Here is a 21,093-nt window from a genome sequence, read left to right as displayed (position 1 = left end):
ATTCTTATTTCCTCTTCAAAGAGGTCTTTCTTTGTCTTTAGCTCACTTATTAATGGGGTGGGTTTTCTCTGGAGATTCATTTCTTGGGATATTTAATTTTTTGAGTTCTAAGTATATTTTAGATATGAGGCCCTTGTATGTTTTATTGCCAGTGGTGATATTTTTCCCATTGGTGGGCTTTCTATTGATCTTGCTAACTTTGTCATTTGCCATGTAGAAGCTCTGCAATTGCATGCAATCCTACTTGTCCTACTGTTCTTCAATTTGTTGTGTTGCTCGGTCTTTATTAAGAACGTTTATTCCTCTGCAAATGAGCACTCAAGTTTCTCCCATTCCTTCCTGTAATGTTTTCAGGGTATCTGCTTTAACCACGAGGTCTTCGATCCATTTGGAATTGTTTCTGGTGCATGGTGATATATAAGGATCTTACTTTAGTTTTCTATAGGTGTTTAACCAATTCTGCCAGCACTATTTGTTGGAGAGGCTGTCATTCTTCCATCCTATTTTTTGGCTCCCTTATTGAAGATTAGGTGGCCCTGAGTCTGCTGGTTCATTTCTGGCTCTTCAGTTCCATTCTCTTGTTCCTTAGGCCTGTGCTTGTGCCAATACCAAGCTGTTGTTATTATTAAAGCTTTGTATTAGAGTTTGAAGTTTAGTATTGATATTCCTCCAGCACTGTTCTTTCTGCTAAGGATTGTTTTTGCTATTCAGGGTCTTTTATTATTCCATACGAAATTTTGGATTGCTTTCTCTATTTCATTAAAGAATGATGTTGGTTTATTGATGGGTATTACATTGAATTTGTAGATAGCATTTGGCTCTATTACCATTTTCATAATGTTAATCCTCCCAATCCAGGAATATGGGAGATTTTTCCACTTCCTTAGTTCTGCTTTAATTTCCTTTTTCAGATTTTAAAATTTTTCATTATAGTGGTCTTTCACTTCTTTGGTTAATTCTTAGGTACCTTATTTTTGGGGAGAGGGTATTATAGAAGGATTTGCTTTCCTGATTTCAGCCTCACTGTTCTCATTGTTGGCATACAGAAAAGCCATTGATTTTTGAGGGTTATTTTTATACCCTACTACTTTGCCAAAGTTCCAGATCAACTCTAGTAAATTGGGAGTGGAGTCTATAAGGTTCTTGAAATACAGGATTGTGTCATCTGAAATGAGAAAGTTTAACTTTATCTTTCCCTATTTGGATCCCCTTTATATTTACCTCTTGTTTTGTTGCCCTAGTTAGGAATTCCAATTCTATATTGAAGAGGATTTGAGAGAGTACCCATCCTTGTCTCATCCCCGATTTTAGAGGAAATTGATTTAACTTCTCTCCATTAAGTGTAAATGCTAGCTGTGGGTTTGCATTCATAGCCTTTATTTTATTGTGGAACTTCTATGGACTCCTAGTTTCTTCAGAACTTTCATTATAAATGGGTATTGGATTTTGACAAATGTTTTTTGGTCTGTATTTTTGAGATGATCATGTGGTTCTTGTCATTGATCCTATTGATGTGTTGACTTCCATTAGCTGATTTAAGTACATTCAACCAGCTTTGCATCTCTGGAATGAAACCTGTTTGATCATACTGGAATTTTTTTTGATGATTTGTTGAAGTCAATTCACCAGAATTTTTGAGAAGTTTTGCATCAATGTTCATCAAACAAATGGTTCTATAATTATTTTTCTTTGATGGGTCCCTGTCTTGTTTTGAGAAGAGAGTTGTGCTGGCTTCATAGAATGAGTTTAGTAGAGAACTTTTGCTATCTATGTCATTGAAGAGTCTGGGGAGTATTGTTGTGTGTTCCGATTTGAAGGCCTTACAGAATTCAGGTCCCGGGCTTTTCTTGGATCAAAGGCCTCTTATTGTCATTTCTATTTCATTACTTGACATGGGTCTAATTAGTTAGTTTATATCTTAGTTTAGTTTGGGCTTATCTATATTTGCTAGAAAGTCTTCCATTTCTTCCAGATTCTCAAATTTGTTAGCATAAAGTTTTGAAAAGTATTCCTTTATAATATTCTGAACCTTGTTTTTTTTTTTTTTTCTGTTGTTATGTTTCCATTCTCACCTGATTTTTTTTTTATTTGGATATGTTTTCTTCCTTTTTTGGTAAAATTTGGTAAGTGTCTATCAAAGAGCCAAGTTTTTGTTTTGTTTATTTTTTTTTGTTTGTTTTTGTGGGAGGGACTCTAATTCATTTAATTTTGATTTAATTTTAATTATTTGTTTCCATCTGCTGGATTGAGGTTTAGCTTGCTTCTCCTTTTCAAAGAGCTTAATGTGCCTCATTAAAATGTTGTTTTCAGATTTCTCAACTTGTTGATACAGGGATTCACAGCTATTAATTTTCCTCAGAGTATTCCCTTTGGTGTGTCCCAGAAGAAGCAGTATTTTCTGTGCTCATTTTGTTCAATACCATAAACATTTGAATTTCTGTTCTGATCTATCCAATGACCCACTGGTGATTTAACAATTGTTCAATCTCCATGAGTTACAGGATTTTATGGTGGCTTTTTGTTTTGAACTCTAATTTTATTCTTTGCATTCTCAGAGAATGTAGGTAATAATTTCAATGTTTCTGAATTTGCACAGATTTCTTTTGTGCCCCCTAAAATGTGACCTATTTTAGAGAATGATCCAGATACTGCTGAAAAGAATGGATATTCTGGTATTACCAGGTGGAATAATATGTAGATGCCCCTTAAGTGTCATTGGTCTCTGAAATTGTTTCATTCTGAGGTTTCTCTGTTGAGTTTTTTCCTTGTTGATCTATCCAGAGGTGAAAATGATGAGTTAAAGTCACCAACGACCAATACTTTTTTTTTGGGGGGGAGGGGTCCGGTTGTGGGGCCTGAACTCTGAGCCTGGGTGCTGTCCCTCAGCTCTTCAGCTCAAGGCTAGTGCTCTACCACTTGAACCACAGCTCCACTTCTGGCTTTATTCTTTATGCTTATGTGGTGCTGAGGAATCGAACCCAGGGCCTCATTCATGCAAGGCAAGCACTCTACCAATGAGCCACCTTCCCAGCCCTACTTTTTTTTTTTTATTCTCTATTTGTAGTGCAAATAGTGTTTGTTTGATGACATTTGGTCTTCCAGCATTTGGTGTAGATATTTAAGATGGTTATATACTCCTGTGGGAGATATTCCTAAATTAATGTGTAATTACTTTCATCTCTTCTCACTAATTGTAATTTGAAGTCTATTTTATCTGATATTAGGATTTCAACTCCATTCTGCTTATGGGGGCCATTTACTGGATAGATTTTATTCCAGCCTTTCATTTTCAGAATGTTTGGTTTAGTGTGCAATATGTGTCTCTTGAAGACAAGAGAAAGATGGATCTCACAATTTTTTTTAACTTTGTTTTTTTTTTTTTTTTAATTGTGAAAATACCGTACAGGGGGGTTACAATTACATGGGCAAAGTAATAAGTACATTTCTTATCAAGCTTGTTGCTTTCTCCTTTGTTTCCCCTTCCCATCCCTTTCCATCTCCCCCACCCTGTCCCACCCGGCCAAAGTTGTAAAGTTCCTTTTTCAACAAAACGACTTGTACATCTCATTGTTGCAATGAGTCCACCTGTATCCCTATTTAAATGGTTTGTTTTTGTCCTTCCCTTCCACAAATTATACCAACATCAAATACAATGAAAGCAGGGGTTATACTGTGGGGGAGGGGTATATAAAGCAACAAAGAAATCATCTTATAAACATGTTAGAAACAATCACATGAAAGGAAAAAAAAAAAACATTTGAATACTTACCTTGGGGTTCGTTTCACCTAACATCAACTGATCTGACCTTTTCTGCTTGTCTCAGACATATACTAGTTATTGTAAATAAGGGAAATTATGGGGCCTATGTTACTTTGGGCCTGGCATTATTGGTGGAATGTAAACTTGGATCTCCCTTTTTGATCCAATTAGTCAGTCCACCTCATTTAAGTGGAGAGTTAATTCTATTAATATTGAGAATTAGGATTGATATTTGTTTGTTAGTTTTTGACATTTTATCCATCTTTTTAGGGACTGTGCCTTGTCAATTCTTGCTATAATTACCTGGTTCTCTGCATAAAGGCCGTTTCTCTGCCAACATCTTTTTGGTTTTCAGTGTGTAGAAAGTCTTTGAGAATTTTCGGTAATACTGGTTCCATGCAGATATTGTGTTTCAAATTTTCCTTCGTGTGGAAGGTTTTAATTTGTCCTTCTACTATGAATGACAGCTTAGCCGGGTCCATTATTCTTGACTGGTAGTTATTTGTCTTTAGGCCATGGCATACCACATTCCAGGCTCTCCTTGCTTTCATACTCTCTCCTGAGAAATCTGGTTTTCATATTGGTTTTCTTTTTATAGGAGATTGTCCTCTTTTCCCTAGAGGCTTTAAGGATACCTTCCCTTGGTCTCTATTGATCCTGTATAGATTACAATGTGGTAGCCTGATGTCCTGTACTGGTCTGGTTTGTTTGGGTATCTAAAAGCTTCATGTATCTGGACGGTTCTATTCTTTTTGATATATGGGATGTTCTGCTTGTGTTCTGTTAATATAATTTGTATTCCATTTGCTTTCTTCTCCATGCCCTCCTCAATGCCTATTAGCCCTAAATTAGACCCCAAGATTTTATCTTATTGAGGAGATGCTTTTTATTTCTTGGATTTCTGTTGAATAATTTTCTGTTCTTTCTCTACAGTGTCTAGACTATCTTCAATTCTAGAAGTTTGATCTTCTGAGTCATCTAACCTGCTATCGAGACTTACTACTTCATTTTATTTACCTCCCTTCCTTCTAGTTGGTCATTTTTGATGGCTTCCATCTTTCTGTTGAAGCTTTAAAAAAAAAAGCCATAAGTGGCACTGTGGCTCAAGTGGTGGTGTTTTTTTGTCTTTTTTTGTTTTTGTTTTGGTCAGTCGTGGGGCCTGAATTCTGGGCCTGGGTGCTGTCCCTCAGTTCTTCAGCTCAAGGCTAGGGCACTACCACTTGAGCCACCGTGCTACTTTCAGCTTTTTCTCCTTATGTGGTGCTGAGGAATACAACCCAGGGCCTCATGCATGCAAGACAAGTACGCTACCACTGAGCCACCTTTCCAGCCCTGCTTTGTTTTTTTTATCTTGTATAGACCTCTTTATTTAGTTTTGAGATCTCTCTCTCTCTCTCTCTCTCTCTCTCTCTTTCTCTCTCTCTCTCTCTCTCTCTCTCTCTCTCTCTCTCTCTCTCTCTCTCTCTCTCTCTCTCTCTCTCTCTCTCTCTCTCTCTCTGTCTCTCTTTCTCTCATCCCTTAGCTGTGTGAACTATACTGTCGTTGGGCTTCTTTTCCTTCTGCTGGAATTCCTGCACTTTTCTGTTTGTGGAGTCTATGAATGTCTCTATTAATCTTTGGTTAACCTCATCATACTTATGTATAGACATGTTCAAGCTTTCAATCTTTTCATTCATCATGTACATCAGTGGTGTTTGTAGAGCATGTTGAGACCTATCCTCTAGATTTTGCACTTACTGCTCTGTTCCTTGTTTATTTTGAGTAGGAGTTAAGATTCCTTCACTTGCCATTTTTCTTGAGTTTTTATGCTTTCTTCTCCCATTTGAATATGTGAGTAAATTTAATAGCATACCAGAACACAATCTAAGACATGAACCAAACCAACCCACAGCCCTGTAGTTGCACAGATTTTAGAGGCTCACAATCATAGGCATTTCACTCTCCCTCCCCCCTCTCTTTTGATTTAAAAGCAGTTCCTATACAACCACAGAACAGAGTTTTAAGAAAAAAATCTTGAGCCTTATAATTGCAATGATTTTAGAGGTTCAAAGTCATAGGTAGGTATTCCCTTATCTATCTCTGCTTTTCTTTGTTAGTCAAGGGGTATTGTAAGTCAGGAGTGGGGATTATATAAAGTTGAAAAAGGTGAACAAATCTGTCCTGAGGTTTAAATCCATCTGGAACAAAAGGATAACTCGATGAGCCACTCTGACAGGATGAAAATGAATACAGACACAGTCTAGTGCAACAACAACTATGGATCAATGAACTAAAAAACTCAAAGAAAGAGCAGAGGACCAGAAATTAAGAGGTATAAGGAAAAGTGGGAGGAAATAATAAGAGTAGAAGAATGTAGGGAAGGAAATGAAGAGGTGAAAGACAGCTAAGTACTTCATTCAGAGAAAGGAAAAAGAAAAAAAGAAAAAAAGATGAACATATACATAAAAATAAAGAAATACAAACTCAAATAATTGTATGTTTAAAGAAATAATACTAAACTAAAATATACTAAGACTGAGAAATAGGGGATTATAAGATTGAGAAATAGGGAATTTTGTAATTGAAATATAGTCAAATTAAATATACACGCAATGAAGGAGGACACCTAATAATCACTGTCATCTATGTATCTAGGAATGAACAGAACAGCAATGAACTTGAAAGAAAAAGAAAGGGATAAAAATGGGAATAAAATATAAATAATGGGGCGAGAAGGTGGCTTATTTCTAGAGTGATTGTCTTGCATGAATGAGGCCCTGGGTTCGATTCCTCAGCACCACATAAGCAGAATAAACCAGAAGTGGCATTATGGCTCAAGTGGTAGAGCACTAGCCTTGAACTGTGCCCAGGCTCAGAGTTTAGGCCCAACAACTGACAAAAAAAAATAATAATGAAAAAAATAGAAGAAATAAAAAGTATAATAAGAAAAAGCACTTCAATTCTTTTGGGGGATCCTGTGTCTCCCCTCTGTCTGCTATCCAGTCTCTTAATGGAGCTTCTGATTTCCTGCTGGTGGTCAGTTTTCCTGTAGCTTAGCTGGTTTCTCCAATCATTTTGTTTGAGCATGAAGTAAAAAATTCTGCCTTACAGACGTGGGGTCTTTGTGATCCTCATCCCAGACTAATTTAGTGGAAGGGTTATCTGCTTTGTGTGTCACAAAGGAGGGAGTTGGCTTTTCTGTGGCTTGGAGTTTCTCTGGTCTATCCAGTTTTTATTTATTAGGAGTACTAATAGTAGTATTTTAACTCTTGCAGCCAGATAAGCTGCCATGTTGCAGAATGGCTGGGCCACCTCTGGGTGGGTTTACCTGGTGAAAAACATTGTCCTGCTCTGGTAGAAGGTAGCCTCTCCTGGGTAAGGAAACCTTTCCCTGGGCAGAGCTGACTTCCACTGTTAGATTCTCTGCCTTGTTGAAAAATGGGGCCACATTCCTTGCTCCTATGGCCGAAGTTATCTGCTAGCTGCTATGACAGTGGCTCTGCCAGTATCAATCGTGGTGTTCTTCTCAGGTAAGAGGAGAAAGGTTACCTTCCAAATGCTGTTCTGTGAGAAGTGGTAATGTCATTCTTTCTAAAGGAAGTGTAGAATTCTATTGTGTGTATATACAATATTTTCTTGTTGCATTCATCTACTGAGGGGCATCTGGGTTGGGTCCATATCAGCTATGGTTAAAAAAAAAATGTTGCATTGAATATGGTGGTGCTAGCAGCTTTAGTATGGCCTAGTTTGTGGACATTTGGGTAAATGCCCAGAAGTAGTATTGCTGGGTCACAGGGGAGCTCTATGTTTAGTCATTTGAGGAATCTCTATACTTGTTTCCAGAGTGGTTTAGTAAGTTTACACTCCCACCAACAGTATAGTAGCAGTCTTCTTTGGCCACATCCCCACCAGCATCTGTTTTATTAGATTTCTTGATTATAGACATTGTATCTGGGGTTAGGTGGAATTTCAATGTTGTTTAATTTTTTTATTTACATTTCCTTTATGGACAGTGATGTTGAACATTTCTTCATGTGTGTATTGGCCATTTTTATTTCCTCTTCAGAGAACTCTCATTTCAAGTCTTTAGCCTACTTATTAATGGAGTTGTTATTTCTTTTAGGATTTGTTTTTTGGGGATATGATTTTTTGAGTTCTAAGTATAGTTTAGATATGAAGCCATTGTCTATCATATGTCTAGTGGAGATCTCTCTATCTGTGAGCTTTCAATTTTTCTTGCTAGCTATGACTTTGCCATGAGGAGCTCTGCAATTTAATGTATTGCCCCTTATCCAACCTTATTTTTTTGTTTTCTTGTATTTCTGTGTTTATTATTACTGAAAGAGAAATGAAATGAACCAATATGACACCATCAAAATGAATGCAAATACAGTCTAGATCAATGACAAACAACTAGGGATCAATGAGTTAAGAAAATCAAAGGAATGGAGGACCAGAAATTAAGAGGCATAAGTAGGACAAAATAAGAATAGAAGAATGTCGGGAAGGAAAGGAACAGAAGGAAGATAACTAAGGACCTCAACTCAGAGAAAGGAAAGAGAAAGAAAAACAAATGATAAAGTAAAAAAGGAAAGAAGGAAACAAAAAAAATTGTGAAAAGAAATAGTACTAAAATTAAAAATAATAAAATTGAGAATTAGAGAACTGAGTATTCAAAACATAGTCTGAATTAAGTATGCACACAATGAAGGAGGAGGCCTAATAATCACTGTCTGTTATGTATCTACAAATGAACAGAATAGCAGGAAAAAATGGCATGTAGGGGAAAAAATCTAAAATAAATATGATACAAAATAGAAAAAGCAAAAAAATATAATTAGAATATTTTTTTCAATTTATGTGAGGGATCTTGTGTCTCCCCTGGATCCGCTATAGTCTTTTGAGGGAGTATTTGATTTCCTTGTGGTGGTTGGTTTTCCTTGTGGCTTAGTTGGTGATTCAAATCAGTATGTTTTAGTAGGCAGAAAAAAGTTCGGCCTTACAGATGGAGTTTTTCTGTGCCTCCTCCCAGACTAATTTAGTGGGAGGGTGATCTGCTTTGTTTGTCACGTATAATGGAAGTGTCTGTTTTCTGTAGCTTGGAGCCACTGCCAGCAAGCTTGAGTGTGGGTGGGATTGTGTCCTCTCTGGAATCAATGGCTTTCCCCAGAGGGGCTAGCTCCTAAGATTCTCTTTTGGCCTACCCTGGAGTCACTTGGCTGTTATGATATATCCAGAAATTTTTAAATGTTTCCCAGTGAAATTTTACAGATTCCACGTTTTTAACTCCTGCAGCTTTCTAAGCTGCAGTTTTAGTTACTGTCTGAATGGTATATCTTTGTTCACGGTAGATTGGCAAGTCACCTCTGGCTGTGTTTACCCAGTAAGGAAAGCTGTTTCTCCCTGAGAGGAACTTCCTCTTCCTGGGTGGGAAAACCTTTCTTCGAGCGGAGCTGAATCCCACTGGTTAGATTCCTTTGCCCTGTTGAAGAATTGTGCAGCATTATTTGCGTCTCAGGCCTGTATTACCTTCTAGCTGCTGTGGCAAGGTCTATGCCAGTATCAAAGATAGCATTCTTTTCCAGTGGTGGAGGTAGGGCTACCTTCTAAAAGCTGTTCTGTGAGAAGGGGTGAGGATGTTTTGTGTGGGGTACTCACACTTTGCCTTGGTTTTTCAGATTGTCTGAGCTTGGCATCAGTCTGTAGCCAGCAATAGGTGGATTTTTGTTCCTAGTCACCCAGCTTGTGCTGTTGGTGAGTGAAAAGCCATGTCCACTCTCTCTGGCTCCTTTGTCCTGGTTCTGACTCTGCTGCTGTGGCTACCACCACTACTGGCACTGGTGTATGCTCAAATCTGTCTTCTTAAGCAGGCTGAATTTTTTGTCTCTGGCCCAAATCTCTATACTATTAAGGCTCACTTGGTGTGATTCTCTAGCTGTGGATTTTTCACTGGAACGTGAAAACTGGATTCATGGAGAGCACTCAGTTATACTGAGCTGCACCTCCACCATCTCCCTGACCTTCCGTCTTCCTTATTTTGAACACTTCTGGGGATTGAACACAAGACCACAAGACAATCTTCAGGCTAGAGAAGTGTTCTACCACTGGGCTGTATCTCCATCAATACTTCATTTTTAATAATATATTTTACTGTAGTATACAATTTTCAACTCATAACTCTTCCTTTATATTCTTACTCAAGTCAGTAAATGAAATATGTAATCTTACAAATAGTAACCATTCCCAAATACAAATGTAAATGAAAATGTTTTATTACATAAAAAAGTGATATTCTTGGGGTAGCCATAAACAGACATGCAACAATACCTAGTATTTTCTGGAATAAGTCCAAAGAATCAATGTCATCTCTCAACACTGTTTTGGAATAGGTTTTTATTGGAAATTGAAAATAAAAATGACATATGCAAGATTAGGAGAGGACACAATTATTACAATTTATAGATATTATAGATTCTGATTTCTTTTAGTTTTTGTTGTTCATGGGGCTTGAACTCTGGTCCTTGGTGTTGCTCTTGAACTCTTAAGCTCAAGGTTACTGCTCTACCACTTGAACTACAGTGCCACTCTGTTTTTTTTTTTTTTTTTTTTTTGGTGGTTACTTGGAGATAAGAGTCTCACAGACTTTCCTGCCCAGGCTAGTTTTGAACTGTGATCCTCAGATCTCAGACTCCTGAGTAGCTATTACAGGCATGAGCCATTCATGCCAGGCTAGATTCTGAATTTTTTTAATTCAAACAAAATGAATCAAGTCCATCATCTGTTTTATAACTTATATTGGAATAACAAACAATCCAATTGACTGATTTCTAATATAAATCATTCTACCTTAAAAATTAAGCAATTTTCATAAAAATCTGGGCTAAATATTAGTGAGAAAAGATAGAGCAAGTCTCTGTGATATATCAAATATGGGTTGGATATGATGACTATAAATAAGAGAAGTTTCTTAAAACTCATGCATTCTACACTTTGATTAAATAGATAGAATGATTTATCTAAAATGATTATCACTGATTATTTACTTCAATTACCTAAATAATGTAATATCTTAAACCTATATAAAACTTGGGAGAAGCTATACTAGAAAGTATGTTTTCATTTTTCACAAAAGTGTTGATAATTTTTAAGAGTTTGAAGAATGTTTCAAGTTTTCAGCAATGGCTTAGCAACTGCCAAATACCTGAGTTTAAACTCTAAGAATGACAAAAATAGCTTTTAAATTTCTTTCTTATAATAACACCAAATGATGTTGAAAATCAGCCCCTCTTGCCCATATTTTTATTCTCTTAACATAAGGTAAAAAGGTCAACTAAATTTAGTTTTTGTATTTCTCGATTAAGTTTTAGTTTAATTATTCACATGTATCTAGTATAGAAAATTGTACCAGATTCTAACCTATTATATTTCTGTTATACTGCATATTATGTGTTTAAGACACATCTATACCAATTTCATGTGAGTATGTGCAAGAACAAATTATAGTTATATCATGTTTTAAACAACTTTCAAATTATTAGCTTCTTAGAGCTTCACATCTTTTAATTGAACATAAATGTTGTACACATAAATGTTGTGTAATTTTAGTAACTCACACCTGAGTGAAGTTCTTTTTTTTCTATTTATGGTAATTAAGTTGTTCCTAGTCTACTCTATTACAAAACAATGCTGCCATGAACATAGTTGAGATTCCTCTTACTAAAATAAATTTTACTTCATAAATTACATACCCAAAGTCACTATTAATGTCTATTTCTTCTTTCATTTTTATCACATTCTAAATGTGCTATTTTCATTTAATTTTCTTTTCTGATTTTTGCTGCATGATCTTTAATTAGTACAGTTCAAGGAACGTACAAAACCTAGAGAAATATTTTCTCTTTTATGCTTCAAAGTATTATTAGCTAAATAGATTCTAGATAAACTCTACTTCCTATGAATCTAAAATTATATTATTCATATCTTTATTTCTGTTTATCCACACGGAATATAAGTCCAGAGAAGACAACAAAATTGTACATCCTTAATAATACTTTTATATAATTAAATAAATATATTTTATGGATGAATGTGTTAATTAACTAGGATGGCCATACGATGTTTAGTATATTTATGAAGTGTATAAAACATCTTGCATATTTTTATTTATTATAATTGAACATGTAAATCATTACAACCTTCGTATATTCTCAGCGTATTTTTTTAAATTTTCTTTGTTACAGTATTTCAGTTGATCCTACTTTAAATTTCACTTGGTCTGAAACTATTGCATTCCATTTTCACAGATCTTGTTGGGAAATAATCACAATTTGTTATTTACCTCTTCTCTTTCTCCCTCTGTCCTATTTGATTTAGATCATTCATTAGCATTTTTTTTTACTCAAGAGCTACTCAGATTAACTCTTCTTCTAGTGGTTAATTTCATACTTCCTTCGTCTTAATTACATAGATAGTTACGTAGCTTACATCTGTGACTATTCATACTTTCTCTTAGTAGAAGTGTATGAGGATTTACAGACAAATTTCTAAAGTGCACTTTATGTATTATGTATAACTTACAAAATATCTAGAATTCCCCATAAGTTATATTTTCAGGATGCTCATATCCAGGAGAACCCAGGAACACAATTTTTTTTAATTATTAGCATATCAGTTTTCTTAATACTTCATCCCAATTAAAATAGATTTAAGCATTTAAAACTAGGAATCAATGCTGAACATTGAGGTCTTGGGAATTTTTACAGTATTTCAAATTACAGAAGTTTTATTCTTTTTACAAAATATTTGGATAAGAACATAAGGCTAGTCTGACTTCAATAGTGTATTCAAACATTTGATTTAATTTGTAAATGGCTACTGAGTATTTTAAGGAAGCTTAACTACTGCCAGAAAGTTATGCTTTCTTTTAGACTTGGTATCAAGTAGTTTTCCCTAAAGAAGAACTACTTAAAACCTATTGTTCTGTGGATGCCTTTGGCATTCTGGGTAATTTCATAGAACTCTTATTAGAATAATGCTTTAACTTCACAAAATCACACAGAACTGAAAAGGAAATAAATTACATGGAAATAAAATTATGACAATATTTTAAAAATTATCTTGCTATAATAAAATTACTTGTTTCCATTTATTTGTCCATTGAAATATGCAGGTATACTGAATAATATCAAATGGAAACAAAGATTAATATATGTATCGTGTTTTCTTATAAAGTAAGAATGGTTTTACATGAAAACATTCATGTTATTTATTTATGAAAAAGTTGTAGGATTACTACTTTGCTGAATTTTCACATATATCACTAGCAGGAAGAGATAGTAAAATTCTAGTTAATGAAGAAATATATTTTCAATTTTTTAAAGATTCAACTACAGTATCCCTGATTTTCTCTACACTAATAAACCCTTTATAAGGGCTTCCAGAAGAATGAGTAAACCATGTTTATGCTACTGACAACAATTATTATGCAAAGAGAATGAAGAAAAATCAATTTAATATATTGCTTTTAATTGCTTTATTTGGAGCTAATCTATAGAGAGATGAAAAAGGACACAGTGACATAACTATTTCAATAGAATTTGTCTGATTTTCAAAATAGTATCAATTTGATTTCCTTGGGGCTATTAAGGATATACTAAGCAGGAAACCTTTGCATTAGAAGTGAGAGGCAATCAAATTCTTAATCAACGTAACTTCCTTCTTTCCCAGAAACACAAATTACACCCAAGGGTGCAAGCACCAGGGCACTGTAATAAAATTCTATATTCAAATTTCAGAATAAATATTCTAATTCCTGGTATCCATATTTCAAGAACTTTTTAAAAAGCATAATCAAGTAACACAACAAAGATTTTCTGTTGGTCTGAGGAAACATTAGTAGAAATTGGAAAATATTGATTAATATACAGATAATGTTTCTCATTAACATGTAGAGATATTCTATTCAGTTCACAAATCAGCCATCTCAAACACTAGAAATAGAAAAATGTAGTGTCTAATGAAGTCACTAAACAGCACAAGAATTGCTACAATATCTTTATGACTTGCATGTATATTCATCTACATTTTTGAAAATTATATCTAAAATTTCTTCCTGGGAGATGTGTAAGAATTAAAATGATTCCCACTAATGGGATGCAAAATGTTTACTAGCATCCAGAACAAATTGATATTTTTGAAATTTCTAATTCATATTAATTAAATCCTAGGAAAGTATTCATTAAGTAACGGCTATGGTTAGAGAGTTGCATTTAAAGAATACTAAAATATATTCTCTCTCTCACTCTCTCTCTCTCTCATACACACACACACACACACACACACACACACACACACACACACACACACACACAGAGTCTCACTGTCATAAGATTTCTGTCATATGTTTATTCATCCTAGGCTATACACATTAGCCCAGTAGGATCTCGAAATCACAACTTCTCAGGGTTAAGATTAGAGTGGTGTACTACTTTGCAAATTACTTCAAATAAGCAGTAAGTTTTTTTAAGTAATGTTAATGTATAACTGATTGAAGTAGTAGTTATCTGAACTAACATTGCATTTGCTAAATTCAAAATAAAGATGAACTAATTTGAAAACACACATTTCTTAAGTATATTTATTTTCCAAGAATACTTTATATACCTGATGTTTATATAAGAAATCACCAAGAAACAGGATCTATTAACGTGATTTCTGAACATGACTTCAATACGAAATCTTAGTTTGAAATTATCTAGTGTATCTTTATATTTTAATAGGTAACTGTTGGCATACTTTCTATTTCTCTTGCCATGTTTTTTGTCAAGGCTCCTAGAAGTAAGCCACCCATGGTCTGGCTTTGAGTAGTATAGTATAACAAAAATTCAACCAAGGTATTAATATTCATAATATATAGTTACTTTCCATGATGATAGATATATAGACAACTCCTCAAAAAGTTCATTTTATTTCATTTCTGGGAAATCTCAAACAAAATATGCCTACAAAACACTTTTTTCTAAAGAAGAAATATTATATGTTCTGCTTTGCCAACTGACAATAAAAAGTACTCCTTCAAAAAAAATGCTGAACTTTTAGTACAGTACTTTTATTGTAATGTTAGCGGCTAAAAGCACACAAACATGAAAAATGCATAGTATGAATTTGAATTGTTTTTCTACCATTATCACAGCTAGATTGAACAAGTTATTTTAATCTTTATGTTCATCACTATTCCTAACCATAAATTGAGGTTAATGGAATTACCTAACTAATTGTCTTGTTATGAGAATTATGTTCATCAGTATAAGAAAATGTTAATACATGATAAGTAAACAGTGAAATTATTATTAGTAGTATTATTATTATTGGAAAGTAACCTTGCAGAAAACGACAAAGAGCATTGCATTTTAACAGAGATTATATAAATTATATATCGTATAAATCGAGGCCTTAAGACCATGCATTCTTGAAAAGATTTTATTCTAATAATATATGTTCAGTACTATGTTAAATAACTTATACTATCCTATAGTAATGGAATAAAATACAAAAACATGGCTATTGCCATAAATACATAAAACTCTTTTTTGAAAATAAGAAAACATTCCTGTTAAATGCATACAAAAAGTAAGATTAGAAAGGAAGAAGAGAATTTTATCAAGTTAATAAAAAGACATTCAAGAAATGTCACAACTATAAATTTTTAGTTTCTCAAAGCTAAAAATCTGAACTGTTTCCTGGTAGCATTACACAGTAAATCAAGATTATCCACCCATCCTAATTTTATGCAACATTGTACTGAAGATTCTAGCCAGACAACTTAAACAAAAAGTTAAATTCAAGGCATCCATATTTGGGAAAATAACTAAAATTATATTTAATGATGTAAATTTCATATGGAAATATCTTAGTATAATAAAACTAATAAACTAGCTCAGAAACAGTGTGGAAGATAGATACACATTAGCAACTTCATTTCTTTGGAATAAGGCCATTCTGGGAAAGGTGCCCTCCTGAATGTTGTATCCTTCTGAACCTGTGGCCTACCTGGATAAACCTGATTGGCAAAGATTTTCTGTAAAAAGCATGCTCAGCGACTAAGGCAAAATATTCTTCCTTGTAGGGGAATTTCAATGACACAGTTTATCTCTTGCACCACTGCGGTTAGTTACTTCATAAACTTTAAGGAAGCAAATTAAGCACAGTAATCTGATATATTTCTCTTCCTTGAAGAATCCTGTAACAAGAAAGTTGATAGGATAAATTTTAATAGCCTGTTCTGTTAGCTGTACTTGAGGCCAGGCTAGATATTATCTTCTTCTGAAATCTACTCAAAATTTCTCTCATCTTCATTTACTACGTTTATTGGTTTCAATGGTTTATTTGTTCACATATTTTAGATTTTCATCTCTGAGGAGTAAAAGATGTTAGTACTTGAGTTCTCATGTTTGCTTACTTTCACAAGGGGCAAGACAATTCAAAAAACCACTTGAGCTCATCGTCTAGATGACACATATATTTCCATGTGCTGCCACCTCATATTTGCAGCTGTACCTCCTCCCAATGATAAAGACTAATTGCCATTTGGAAAATGCAGATAACTCTACCTGCATCTTGGATACTAACTCTAAGGTTCCCAAAGTGTTCAGTCCTTGGCCACGTCTTAATATCATTTATACTGTGCTCCCTGGCAAATGTGTTCATCGTTTAATAAGCAATATTTCTGATACTGAGAATCTGTACATTGAGTCATTGGAATTGATAACATATATGGCTTAGTCCTTTATCCTGTACTTGGTAGAGGCACCCACATATTCTGTTTTGTCAGAGTTTCATAGTTTTTAATTCAATGTGTTATGATGGTGTCTTATCAGCTTATGATGTTATTCCAAGCTCTCATCCTATCAATTTTAGTAGCTTTTACAAAATTATGATAAGGATTACAATTGCTGGATGGTGTGATAAATGATATGATCTATTATTCTATGGTCATAATCCTACTCCAGATCATCCTGTGTAAGCTGTTCATCATTCTGATAAACACCTGAGAACATCAGGAAGAAAGAATTATTTTGACACACAGTTTCAAAGATTTCAGTATATGGTAGCCTAGTTTCCATTTATTTGGGGAGTGTGCTAAGAAAGTAGGAGTTTTCCAGTGAAAGTTGTTTATTTCACAAAGACCAGGAAACCTAAATGGAAAATTATGAGTCATGAGGCAAGGACAAAGATGAACATTTTATGAGTCCTCCTCATTGGTGTAATGATTTACCCTAAAGATGTCATGTTTTAATAACAGTAAGAATAACTTATGAGTCATAATCCCTCATCTAACACACTTACATTGCCATTTAAATAACATTTTTATTTCTCTGGCTTGGGCACTTAATTGCAATTGTTTTTAATCTGTTCTCTACTCATTTTAGGATAGCACTTTCTTCCAGATCCATGTAAGTATGGCCTTCGATTGTATGCATGATCATCTTTGGCTTCACCCTGTGCCAGAACTTTTCAAAACTTACTTTTACTGTCCTTCATAGTTGTCAGGCCATTGCTTTTACTGTTTTCAGATGTCAAATTATTAGTATGCTGACCTAATTTGTGGAATCTTTATTGGAGTGTTAAATCATGTGTTCTAGGAACATACTCCTAAATAAATGAGTTTCCTTGGTTTGACCTAATTTTCTGGCTGGCTTTATAAAACACATTTAAAACATAGACCTATGTTTATTTTCATCACTTGTATTGGTAATGTCTGGCAGTTTTGATAAGGTTAAGTCTAGTTTCCGCATTTTCAGAGCTACCCAAAACCAGTTGTAGATTGTGCTGTTATTTAGCCTAGCAATTTGTCTAGTGGCTAGAAGAGCAATATATTTTGAGTGGAGAAGGGACATGTTACCATCAGAAGGTCATTCTTTTTTCGAAAGAGTCATACCAGCTCTGGTAGAATAAGATACCTTTGTAAGCTTGGGCGATTCACTGAAGTATAGAGTTGGAGAGGATTATGTTAGGTGAAGTAAGCCAGAACCAGAGAAATACTGATTGCATGGTTTCCCTCTTTAGTGGAAACTAGAATGTGCCAGTAAATCTATAAGTCAGCACACTAGGTGGCAACAAGTGGTTATAAATGAATTAACAAAAGTAAATGATAGAATCTATGGAGAATGCATATAGTATAATTATATAAAAGTCTAAGTAACAGCCTAACAAAATGATTCCTAGGAAATTGGTACTTGCTGGAGGAGAGGGGAAGATGAATGAATGGAGGAAATGAGTAGAATGCAGGCATGAATGTATTGTATATGCCATAAAACTGAGAAAAATAAGGGAAGGGGTGGGTAGAAAGGAGGGTGAAGATGTGGAAGGGATGACACAGAGCAAGATGCATTGTATGCATGAATTGTTTTGTAAAATAGCAAAAAATTCAATACATAACCTAAAAATAAAAAAAAACACAAGGGAAGAAATGCGGTGAGAAGGGTGGGTGAGAGTCTTCAAAGGGGTGACATTGATCAAGAGACATTGTATTCATAAACTGTTCTGGTGAATGCCAAGCTTTTGTTCAACTACCAAAGGAAACTAAAGATATATTTTAACGTTAGATGTAAATTATAGCTATATATATATATATAGAGAGAGAGAGAGAGAGAAGAGAGAGAGAGAGAGCATCATATCATATGCACATATATACAATCTTCTTTAGTATGGCATATGCAAAGGAGAATTCTAATGGTGTAACTCCTTTGAAGAATTCATTGGCACATTAAGAAAATGAATATCAGAAAGCTGTTAACTTGAGGTATCAAGAGGGATGAGGTCAAGGTAGGAGGATAGATGAAAAAAAAAAAAGTAATGGTGAGAGAATTTGGCCCGTAAATTGAATGTATATATAGGAAAATAAAACTCACAAAATGGAGGGGATTTGGGGATGGGAGAGATAATGACGAATAACAAAAGGAGTGATATTGATGAAGATGCATTGTACTTCTAAACTGATATGTTGAATTATAATCTTTTTGTACAACTGCCTAAAGATAAGTACAATACTAAAAATCATATTGCTTTTTCTCATTAGACTATCAGTCCTGTGGATTTTGAAAATTTACCACTCTCAGTATTTATTTTCAGACCTGGGCTTCAACTTCCTTCTATGCTTCTCCTTTAAAAATAGATCTTTCTCAATTTTTTGGAGAAAAAAATCTGAATTTTATAATCATATTTCAAATTATTCTCTATTGTTTGAAAGCTATTATTATGCTTTTCTAGTGTGCTCTTTTAGTTTTTAAATTTTGTTTTAAAATATCACAACATTAAGCAGCTTACAAAAGCAAAAAGTTACTTTTCAGAGTTTTGAAGGCTAAAGGATGAAAACAATAATGACATCTGTATCTGTGGAGCACATGCTTGCTCACAGATAACAGTTCCTGGGAAACACTCTATCATTTTTTTTTTTTTTTTGGTCGTTCGTGGGGCTTGAACTCTGGGCTTGGGCGCTGTCCCTCAGCTCTTCAGCTCAAGGTGAGCACTCTACCGCTTGAGCCACAGCGCCACTTCCGGTTTTTAATGGTTTATTGGAGATAAGATTCTCACGGACTTTCCTGCCCGGGCTGGCTTTGAACCGTGTTCCTCAGATCTCAGCCTCCTGAGTAGCTAGGATTACAGGTGTGATCCACCTGTGCCCAGATGCTGTCATCTTTTTTTAAAGGCATTAATCTCGTTCATGATGTTTATATTCTATTCTCCTCTCAAAAGCCTTATTTTTAAGTACCGTCAACTTATGACTACATGGGAAGTAAAAATATTCAAACAATTATATTCCATACTTATGGTCCAAAATGCATACCTTTTTAAGGCACAATATACTTTTATCTTTCATAATATATCCCTAAATATTAACTCCTCCATATTAATTTAAAAAAAATTTGGGGGGGTTCCAGTCATGGGGCCTGAACTCTGGGCCTGGGCACTGTCCTGCAGCTCTTCAGCTCAAGGCTAACACACTACCACTTGAGCCACAGTGTCACTTCCAGCTTTTTTCTTTTTGCTTATGTGATGCTGAGAAATCGAACCCAGGGCCTCATGCATGCAAGACAAGTGCTCTACCACTGAGCCACCTTCCCAGCCCCAATTTTAAATTTTAATTCCAGACTTTTGTCTGTTTTATTTAAATCATAATATGTGGGTGTTACTGAATTTAAAATTTATTTTGAAACAAATTCTACCTCAGCTATGAAGTAGAAATCAAACATATTATGTGTTTTCAAAATTCACTAGAGCCACAGCATAAAAATAGGTATTCCCCTTCCAAAAAAAAAGAAAAAAAAAAAGAAAAGAAAGAAATTACAAATCTAAAATAAGCACAAACAACAGAGGACAAAAAGTATAAAATCTTACTTTTTTTTCAATAATTATTTTTGTATAATTTTGCCCTCTGGGTACAGTATATCAGAGTCCAATCTCCACAGTTTTTCTTAGCATGAGTTAGGCCTCCAATGTTCCAGGAAACTGTTAGACAGATTCATCTTCTCTTAAATGAGATACTGAAGGAAATAGTCAACAGAGTAATATTATCCTTAATTGTGGCAGAAGAAGCACTATATCAATGTACCATTGAGTTAGCAAAAGTGAGACTGTGAGTTTCTACATAAATAATAAGAGAAAATAGTAAATTATGTAAGTACGGAGGATTGGCACAGAAAGCAATGCATACATATATATTTTGAAGAAGAATATTCAATAACACTTTCTGTTTTCAGTCATGGAAGCTTGAACTCAGTGCCTGGATGCTGTCCCTGAATATCTTTTGCTTAAGGTTAGCACTGGACCACTTTGAGCCACAACAATTTTTCCAATTTTTCTGGTGGCTAATTGGAGATAAGAGTCTCATGAGTATCACTGTTGTATTAGTTCATTCTTTGTCTTTTGTCGGATATTTTGTTAATCTCTTTTCTTCCCCCAAATAAGATAAACATATAAACAAGATGAAGGGTACCACAATAAAAAATATTGACAACCAGGGATAAAACAAAGGAAAAATAATGAAAAAAAACACACAACACATTAAAAAAAAACCTCTTGTTTCTATTTCTTGGAGTTCATTTAAATTAGTTTTATTTTATTTTATTTTACATAGCTATTGATTTATTGTGATCCTCTGCTAGGATGATCCTAGGCATACACTAATGATTACAAATCATACAAGACACTATGTTGGAAATGAACTTCACAACTTGGGGGAAAGAATTCAGAGTAGGGGGAAGAGGGAAAAATATGGGAAGGAGTAACACAGTTTGACAAGAAAGGTACTCATTACCTTACTTAAGTAACTGTAACCCCTCTTTATATCAACTTTA

General features: G+C 34.5%; 1 pseudogene; it reads right to left on the bottom strand.

Moving 5' to 3' along the window:
• Positions 1 to 4,242, bottom strand: part of LOC138839799 (C-terminal-binding protein 2-like) — a 46,598-nt pseudogene extending 42,356 nt beyond the window's left edge.
• Between the last annotated feature and the right edge of the window lie 16,851 nt (positions 4,243 to 21,093).

The sequence above is a fragment of the Dipodomys merriami genome, unplaced genomic scaffold, assembly GCF_024711535.1.
Source record: "Dipodomys merriami isolate MVZ:Mamm:240054 unplaced genomic scaffold, mDipMer1.0.p SCAF_3, whole genome shotgun sequence".
In the NCBI taxonomy this organism is placed as follows: domain Eukaryota; kingdom Metazoa; phylum Chordata; class Mammalia; order Rodentia; family Heteromyidae; genus Dipodomys; species Dipodomys merriami.
This window is presented reverse-complemented; position numbering and strand designations above follow the sequence as displayed.